At 34.6% G+C, this 8,064-nt stretch overlaps 1 long non-coding RNA gene across 6 annotated transcripts; it reads left to right on the top strand.

Annotated features, from left to right (window-relative positions):
- The first annotated feature begins 7 nt into the window (after nucleotides 1-7).
- Nucleotides 8-4,940, top strand: LOC113778774. Of its 6 annotated transcripts, none has more exons than XR_003469321.1 (7): nucleotides 8-108; nucleotides 666-773; nucleotides 2,437-2,557; nucleotides 3,414-3,477; nucleotides 3,601-3,779; nucleotides 3,897-4,135; nucleotides 4,537-4,940. It is a non-coding gene; the product is annotated as an uncharacterized LOC113778774 (long non-coding RNA). The 6 variants fall into 6 exon arrangements; XR_003469323.1 differs by having other exon boundaries at nucleotides 3,897-4,097; XR_003469324.1 differs by having other exon boundaries at nucleotides 631-773; nucleotides 3,897-4,940.
- The last annotated feature ends 3,124 nt before the right edge of the window (nucleotides 4,941-8,064 follow it).

The raw sequence follows: 8,064 nt of genomic DNA on the forward strand, positions 1-8,064 counted from the left end.
TTCTCTTACTTACTGTCTTTACTTTTTCAAAGTCCTACAATTCCTTGCTGGATGGCATTCTCTTTTTCTCTGTGCCTCAGATGGCCAAAGTCTGAGATATCCATTGGGGTATGGTTCTTTAAAACTGTCCAAACGATTCAGTGACGTGTAGTCATGATAATGAGGTGCTGATTTACATGTTTTAGAACTCAATTTGCTTCTCCGGCATACTGCTCATAGTTAGAAGTTAGAACTAACTGGTGTTTTGGTAGCAATTAAATGTGGATCTCTATTGTGCCTCAGTAGCCCACAGCTTTATTGTTCCTCAATGTGAAATGCTTTGCCTGCGCTACAAATTGCCCATTATTATTTTCATTTTATGAGTTGTAATTACTTGCTTTGTAGTTGGAACCAGACTACTATAATTGTAAACGCGACTCAGGCTCAAATGTCAACTAGAATCTGCAATTGCTCTTACTTACTGATTGAATTACCTAGCTTGTAACTTTCGAAAACTTTGTCAAATCCCGTTTCAATTGGACAGATATGATTAGGATGGCACACTACAGGCACACTTTTCTTTCTTCCTAGTGTCTAAAACCTGATAAATGCTCTATCTTTGTCAACTGGCCTCTATAAACTGCTCACCAGAGTTTCTTTTCCCAACTTATGTAATGTCTCTCAAGATCAAGAGCCATCATTACCGTGAATTTCTGCTGATGATTATGGGCAGTTTGGTTGGTGATAGAGTTTTAGAGAAACAGACTGACAATGAGAAGCTTGCAAATTTTCAAGTAAGTACTGTAAGGTTAGCGATTTTGTTTTAAATGTATTAGTAGATTTACTTAGTATCAAGTCTTATTTCCTGCTCATTAGTTTAGAACAAAGGCAACAAAAAGAAACCCTTCCTTTCCGTAAGATTCCCAGCTCAAAAATGACATGGAATTTGCTCTTCTATCTTTATTTTAAAGTAGGCAAACATGCCTTCTTGAGATTTTCAATCTAAAACCTCCTTATCCAGCCAAGTACTCTAAAAGTTCATTTGGTTATCAATTTGCTAGAAAAGAATGATAATGTGTTTACATTTATGAAATAGATTGTTAAATCAAAGTTTGACGGAAGATGGACAAAGATTTTAAGAGTCAATTTCTAGTTTTTTTGTCTCTTCAGGACAACATACTCCAGTGAAAACATTACTAAATTTTTTTAAATCCATCCAATATCAGGTGATAAAAATTGTACAGCAAGATGATTTAGTTGCAAAATATCTAAAGTTTTAAAACGTCTGCTTCCAAGATGTTGTCTAGTAATGTAACAGTAAGGACTGAAGAATTATCATTTAGCAAGTTGATTGCAGGTTGCACTTAGAGATCTCAATTGTTAATTGTACTACCTTATAGGCTGTGAATTATGGAAGTAAATTGGCAATTTTGGAGCTTTAGTTTGTTGAAGGCTAGTAGTCTGCTTTGTTGAACTTCTCTTGGCTTTTTCAGTCTGATTCAGAGAAACTTAACAAGTACTGTTTCAGGAAGAAAACAATATCGCTAACCATGTATTAAATTCAATTATGGAATACAGGTGTTCAAGAGCAGATTATTTGATGTGGACAGTTAAGCAATGTCAAAGCTGAAAACTTTTGTATTTACGTCTAGTGTACAAAATTCTTTGTGTTAAATAAGAACTAGCAGTTTACTTTTGCTCAGCTCATATGTCTGCTACCTCCAGTTGTATATCATGATTGCTGAAAGGAGCTAATTCTCTTTAAACTTGAGATTCTACAAGGATTGAAATGCTTACTCTGAACTTCCACCTCTTGGGAATGTATTTATCATCTTTCTCCAAATTAATCTGATTATTGGTATTCTTATTATGTCTTTTAAATGATGGGATTCTACTTTCTTCAGCTGTGATCTCTTTACATAAATCCAATGGTCAATCGAGTTACTCTGACTGCCCTTGGTTGTGAGATTGGTAGTCTGATAATTTATAATACCAATTATCTTCTTCCACTACTTAATTTTGGGTTTAAAGCAGTTTAATAACCAATGCATTAACTAAAACCTTAAAAAAATTGTCATGTTTAAGACATTTTCAAGCAGCAGAGACTCGGTAGACTATCCTTGAAGTTTAAGTTCAAATGCAATGATATGAGATTTTAAGAGTAAAATAGTTGTAATTAGCTCTACTTGTGGGTGCCAGTCATTATTGTTATAGAACTTTTCTTTTTTCAGTGTTTTGAACAAAAGCTAATATAGTTTTTGTGATGCTTCTGGTACTTGTGGACTGAACAGAAAGATTTGACATCTGCTTACTGATTTACGTTAGAAAAGAAGAAAAAAAAAACAAATATTGATTTAGCTTTCTGAATAATTGACTAGACAAAAATGTCATGCAATTTCGTGTTTGCCTCATGATTTGCTAATGCGAAGTCCTGAGTCTGAGTTTTCTGTTTTGCAGTTGCTGTAGGTTTATAGCTCTGTAGGGAACCTTGATGGCTCCTAATCACCGCCTTTACTTTTCAAAGTCCTTTCTTTCCTTTGAAGTATATCAAGTGATAATTGGAGCAGCAACAGAGTAGGTCTGCCAAGTAACCCTTTATCATGAATAAGTGCAATATTTCATAACCTTTACGACTAATAAACCATGCACGGTTCCATACCAATCTAAACTAACGGAACTAAACAATCATTTTGGTTAATTTAAAATGTCAAATTGGTATTTCTCCCGTTGTATCACATCTCATTCGCTGTTGCAAAGATCAAACATGGCAAATGGTGGTCCAATTCAATACCATCCATGTTTCAGTACTACACTTAAAGCTTCAGTTGCATATTTTTTTCAGTGACCGAGATTTTCTTGGGTTAACTGAATCACGTTTTTCAGTTGCATAGTTTTGTTTATCATGCATATCAGTTACTGTGATTGCTAACATCGGTGCACTCTCTTTAAACTTGTGATTTCACCAGGATGAAGTGATTGATCTCTCTGAAGTTTCACACGTTGAAAATGCATTGGACATTTTAGATTTGATACCACAAGCAGCAATTCTACAAACCTTTTCTATAAGACTTTAAACCCGCAATTCTCTACTGAGCTCCTTTCTCCTGCACTTAACAAGCAGATTTTTGAGGTCTCTCCCCTAGATGAACTTAGATTAGATTTTTATAGCTGGTATTAATTAATTTTTGTTTTGCATTTCCTACAAGTTACCCATCAATATGAAATAAGCACTAGAAGTTTAATTTTGTTGATTTTATATATTTGCTTTTGTGGATGTAAGACGTGATTGCTAAAGTAAATAGTTGCTCCAAAGTTTAATCGCCTCTTGAAGGCTCATTTATCAAGCTTCTTGAACCATTTGATTAGTGATTTGTTTGATAAGTCTCGTAGATGATGGGTTTCTGTGTCACTTTTCCTTGGTTATGATTTTCTAGTACGAAAGATTTCAGGAGTTTTCAGAGCTGTTGGTCATCAAATTGGTGTTTGTTGTAGTGTCTGGTAAATTCAGATATACTACTCTTCTTTTACTACTCAAATTTGACTTTTAACTACTTTGATTCTGAACATATTACAACCAAAACTTGAGAAATCTTCTCATAATGAAAATGTTTTTGGGAGCAGCCATGGAAGATGTACTATTCATGCAGTGAATCTGCACAGAATTGTTAGAGTGCAAGTTTTGAGACTGCCAAGCGTACTTGTTGGCTGCTGCCACTTGCTGCAATTATTTCATCAGCTGTGATGAAGGCTATTAAGCTCATTCTGCCTTCTACACTTGTTGGGTTGCTCCTCTCTTCATGGTAAGTTCTTATTTTAGTGTTTCAAATACAAAAAAATGTCATGCAACCATGTGCTGGCTTTATTCTTGACTATATGCTATCTCGAGTTTCTTAAGTTTGATTTTCTATGTTTTGCAGTAGGTTTACGCTCAAAGATCAACATTAAACTTGATAGCTCTTGCTTACTATCCTTGGTATACGATCCCTTGCTGAACCAGATCCTGTTTCAGTTAGATCAGATTCCCTTTTGCTCTCTGCCTCGGATGGCCAAAGCCTGAGATCTTCCTTGTCAGCGCGGTGATTTTAAACTTTCCAACCGATTCAGCAATTTGTAGACATGTTGGTCATCACTTTTAACTTTTGATTCAAAAATTCTGGTAATTTTAGATATGCTTCTCTTCGTTCATTACTCAATTTTGCCTTTTAACCACTTTAATGTCCAATTTATTATGTATAAAACAAAAGAAATCTTGTCGCCACAGAGATATTTTTGAGGTAACCAAGGATGATGTACCGTTCAAGAAATGAAGTTGTACAAACCTACTTAAGCTATTTAAGTCTGCTTGTTGCGACTTCATGTTTTTAATGAATCCACCTTGATAAAGTCTCTTAAGCTTTCTCTGCTTTTATGACTGTTGGCTGCTTCTTTTTTTTATGGTAAGTTTCTTGTTTTGGGGCTTTAGTTACAATGACAGAAAACTTGCAATTATCTGAAAATTTCCATTAGCTTTATTCTACCCTGAATGCCATCCTGAGCTTGAGTTTTGGTGCTTTGCAGTGATATTAGGCACAAAGCTCAACAAGGAACCTCATTGATGGCTGTTACTTATGTCTTTAATATCACAAAGCTCAACAGGGAACTGCATCGACGGCTCTTACTTACTATCTTTACATTTTGAAAGTCCTATGATTCCTTGCTCAAAAAGATCTTGCTTCAGTTGGATAGTAACATCTAGGATGGCATTCTCTTCTGCTATGTGCCTAGATGGCCAAAGTTAGAGATTTTCATTGGGGGTATGGTGATTTTAAACTGTCCAAATGATTCAGCGATTTGTAGTCATGATAATGAGGTGCTGATTTACATGTTTTAGAACTCAATTTGTCATCTCTCGCATACTGCTCTGTTGTTCCTCAATGTGAAATGTTTTGCATGTGCTACAAATTGCCTATCATTATTTTCAAGTTTATGAGTTGTAATTACTTGCTTTGCAGCTGGAACCAAACTACTGTAATTGTAAACACGACTCAGTACTTGCTTATCCATTTAGTTTCATAACAAACAAGACACAGTTTAGCCTTTTGTAAGATTGACAGAACAAAATTATTGTTGAATTTTCTGAACTTTCTGATTAGCTTTCTTGTTCACATATTGCCTCAGCTCGAATTTTCTGTTTTGCAATGATCTCGGGCTCAAATGTCAACTAGAATCTAAAATTGTTTCTCACACCTTGTGCCCTTTCCTCGTTATGTTGAACTAAATTTACAAGGTCCTCCTTGCGGGGCATGTGGCTGATTATGACTACTTGTGCATGTGGCTGATTATGACTACTTGTGCCTTTTCTCTACTTGCAGCAGCCAGACAAAAAACTGGCCTTCTCTGTGATAGGATGGAGTCTGCTTGCGGCGACCTACTATCATTTCCAGTCCCGAAAATGGCACCGTGTGCTGTGTTGCTTTTTCTGGTTTTGTTTCACGTTTAAACTTTCAACCATGGAATAAGCCTTCTTCTTCTTCTTCCGGATGCTCAAGGATCCGCCACCATTTTTGGGGTGAACATTCAAATCTTTTCTTGGACAAGCCAAATAAAAAAAGGCTACCAGTTCATGGGGCCAGATTAAATCCACATTGGGTTTTGGTGCCAAGTTAGCTTACTTGTCAGTTAGTTAAGACAGTTTGGGCCACGAGGGATAGAGGCACAAGCATACCAATACTGGATTTAGCTGAGACAGTAAGAGTAGCTTTGATCAAGGCTAGAGGAAAGAATTGGACAGAACTAGAGGTGGCAAAATGGGCGGGAAGAGCGGGATTTGCTTGGGTTTGAGATGAAATCGAGTCATATGCGTTTGGCCCCAACCTTACTCACATGTGTTTTGGGACTAACTTGGGTGGGATCACTTTGGAATGGGTTTAGATTGATTCCGCCCAATACCCAAATCTATTTTCTACATATTTTTTTTCCTTTAATTCATTTTTTATTTTTTTAAATAATTTTAATATTTTTGATTTATTAAATTTTTTTTAGTTTTATTAAATAAACATGCAAGTGCTTTATACTCAGGATTCCCACCAAAAATTGGATTAACAAATAAAGAAAAAGATAGATATACCGTCATATTCCAACATATATCAAGATGGCCAAGGCACTTAGGGTGTTGAATATTTATCCTCATCATTATCCAAGGAAAACAAGTCTCAACTAACTGAAATGCTGGAAATTCTTGTGGATAATGACTAGGAAGACTGCTAGATTATATTCGCTAGTAAGACTATCAAAATTTTTAAAGATAATTTTTGAATCTAAGACTCCGTTTGGATTGGCTATTTTTTCAAAAAATAAGTTTTTCAAATACAATGTTATAGTAATATACAATAACTTAAAAAACATCACATCCATATTAGTATATCAAATATTTCAAAAAAATCTTATAATAAAAATTTTTCATATACACTGCTACAATAAAATATTTCAAAAACACCCTAAAAAACATCTAATCCAAGTGGAGCCCTTGCTATATGATCCCAATACCCAAGTATTTTCCAAAATTTCCCATCAATTAATGGGTACAATTGGAATTTGTCCCATTTTAAACTCAATATCAAATTTCAATATCCATCCCGCCTAAAGTCCTCATGGGCATGGGTAACCCATTGGGACTTGGAACAAATTGCCACCTCTAGATAGAACTCAAGATCCATATCCCCCAAAAGCAGCTTCTATCATCGTTGATATCCAGAAAAACCAAAGACATTAGACTAGTAACTCTGATGAATGACATCAACAATTTATGCTCTTTGTTTCAAAAATGCTCATTTTGTTTAGATATAGCAAATGACAATATAAGTAAATTTGTTAGTACTTGTGCAGTAGGTATTTGTGGTGATAAGGAATGGAACAATCCTCAAGGCGTTTAACACCTTTGTATTGCCTCTCGAAACCGTTGCTGTACAAGTGTAAAGTTCTGATTTTATCAATACAACTCCTATCGTTTCTGGAAAAAAAAAAAAAAATTACTTGTCAGTTAGGCATCTTTAGGCCTTGTTTGGATTGTATTCTTTTGTACAAAAATTTTTCAGATTTTTCCAAGAATATATCTTGACACATTTTCTAATCATATTTTTAGCTCATATGCATCATATAAAAACAAGTGCTACAGTCTATTTTCCTACAAAAAAAAATTACTATCCTATAGCATATATTTTACTCTAATGTTTGTGTTTGCACGGATTGAGTCCCTCATACCAAACTAAAGCATATATTTTACTCTAATTCTTGGATAATGGTATGATAAAGATATTTGACACATGCATCAATAGATGAGGGAGAACAAGCTAATGATTTGCAGTCATTGTTTGCTTGAGTAGCAATAGCAAGGACAAATCATATTGCCATAGCTCAAAATTTATTTTCCGAGCACATTTTGTTAAAATGACGCATTACGTCCAAACTACATTTGGACTTGAGAAGGGCAAATTTAGTATTTTATGCAAAAAATTATTGTGGAAATAAAATTTATGTTGTGGCATTAACAGCAACCTTCGTTTAGAGCCATTATTTTTTTTTTTCCACCATCGATGTCAAAAATTGCAAAATTTCAAATATGAAGGGTGCTGCAAATGGAGGTAGTAATGAAAGAAAGGAGATAAAAGATTGGTATACGTTGAAGTTACATTTACCTAATTCATCCTTTGATTTTAGATTTTGCACACTGGAGCTTAAGTTAGGTAATTGTACATCATGTGGAGACCAATGCTTTTTTTGGGAGCTTAGATTTGACAGGAAATGAGAAGAAAGTGAGAGAATATAGCTCTTTTATGATGTTTGGGAGTTGTGGAGCGATTGAAAAAAAAATGGGAAGATTTTGGATGGATCATTCTAGCATTTACAGTTAAAATACTTTTCCAACAAAACAGAGTTGAAGCAAGCTTTCTAAAATTTTTTAAAATACCAAATTTATACTTAAATGTCTATTAAACAAAATTTTATTGGCATATGTATCCAATATCATTTTATTTCTTTACTAAACTCCCAAACAATATCAAAACTAAATCTCTTCTTTTCTTTTCTTTCATGACTTGAGCTTTCTCT

The sequence above is a fragment of the Coffea eugenioides genome, chromosome 7 (assembly GCF_003713205.1).
Source record: "Coffea eugenioides isolate CCC68of chromosome 7, Ceug_1.0, whole genome shotgun sequence".
Taxonomy (NCBI): domain Eukaryota; kingdom Viridiplantae; phylum Streptophyta; class Magnoliopsida; order Gentianales; family Rubiaceae; genus Coffea; species Coffea eugenioides.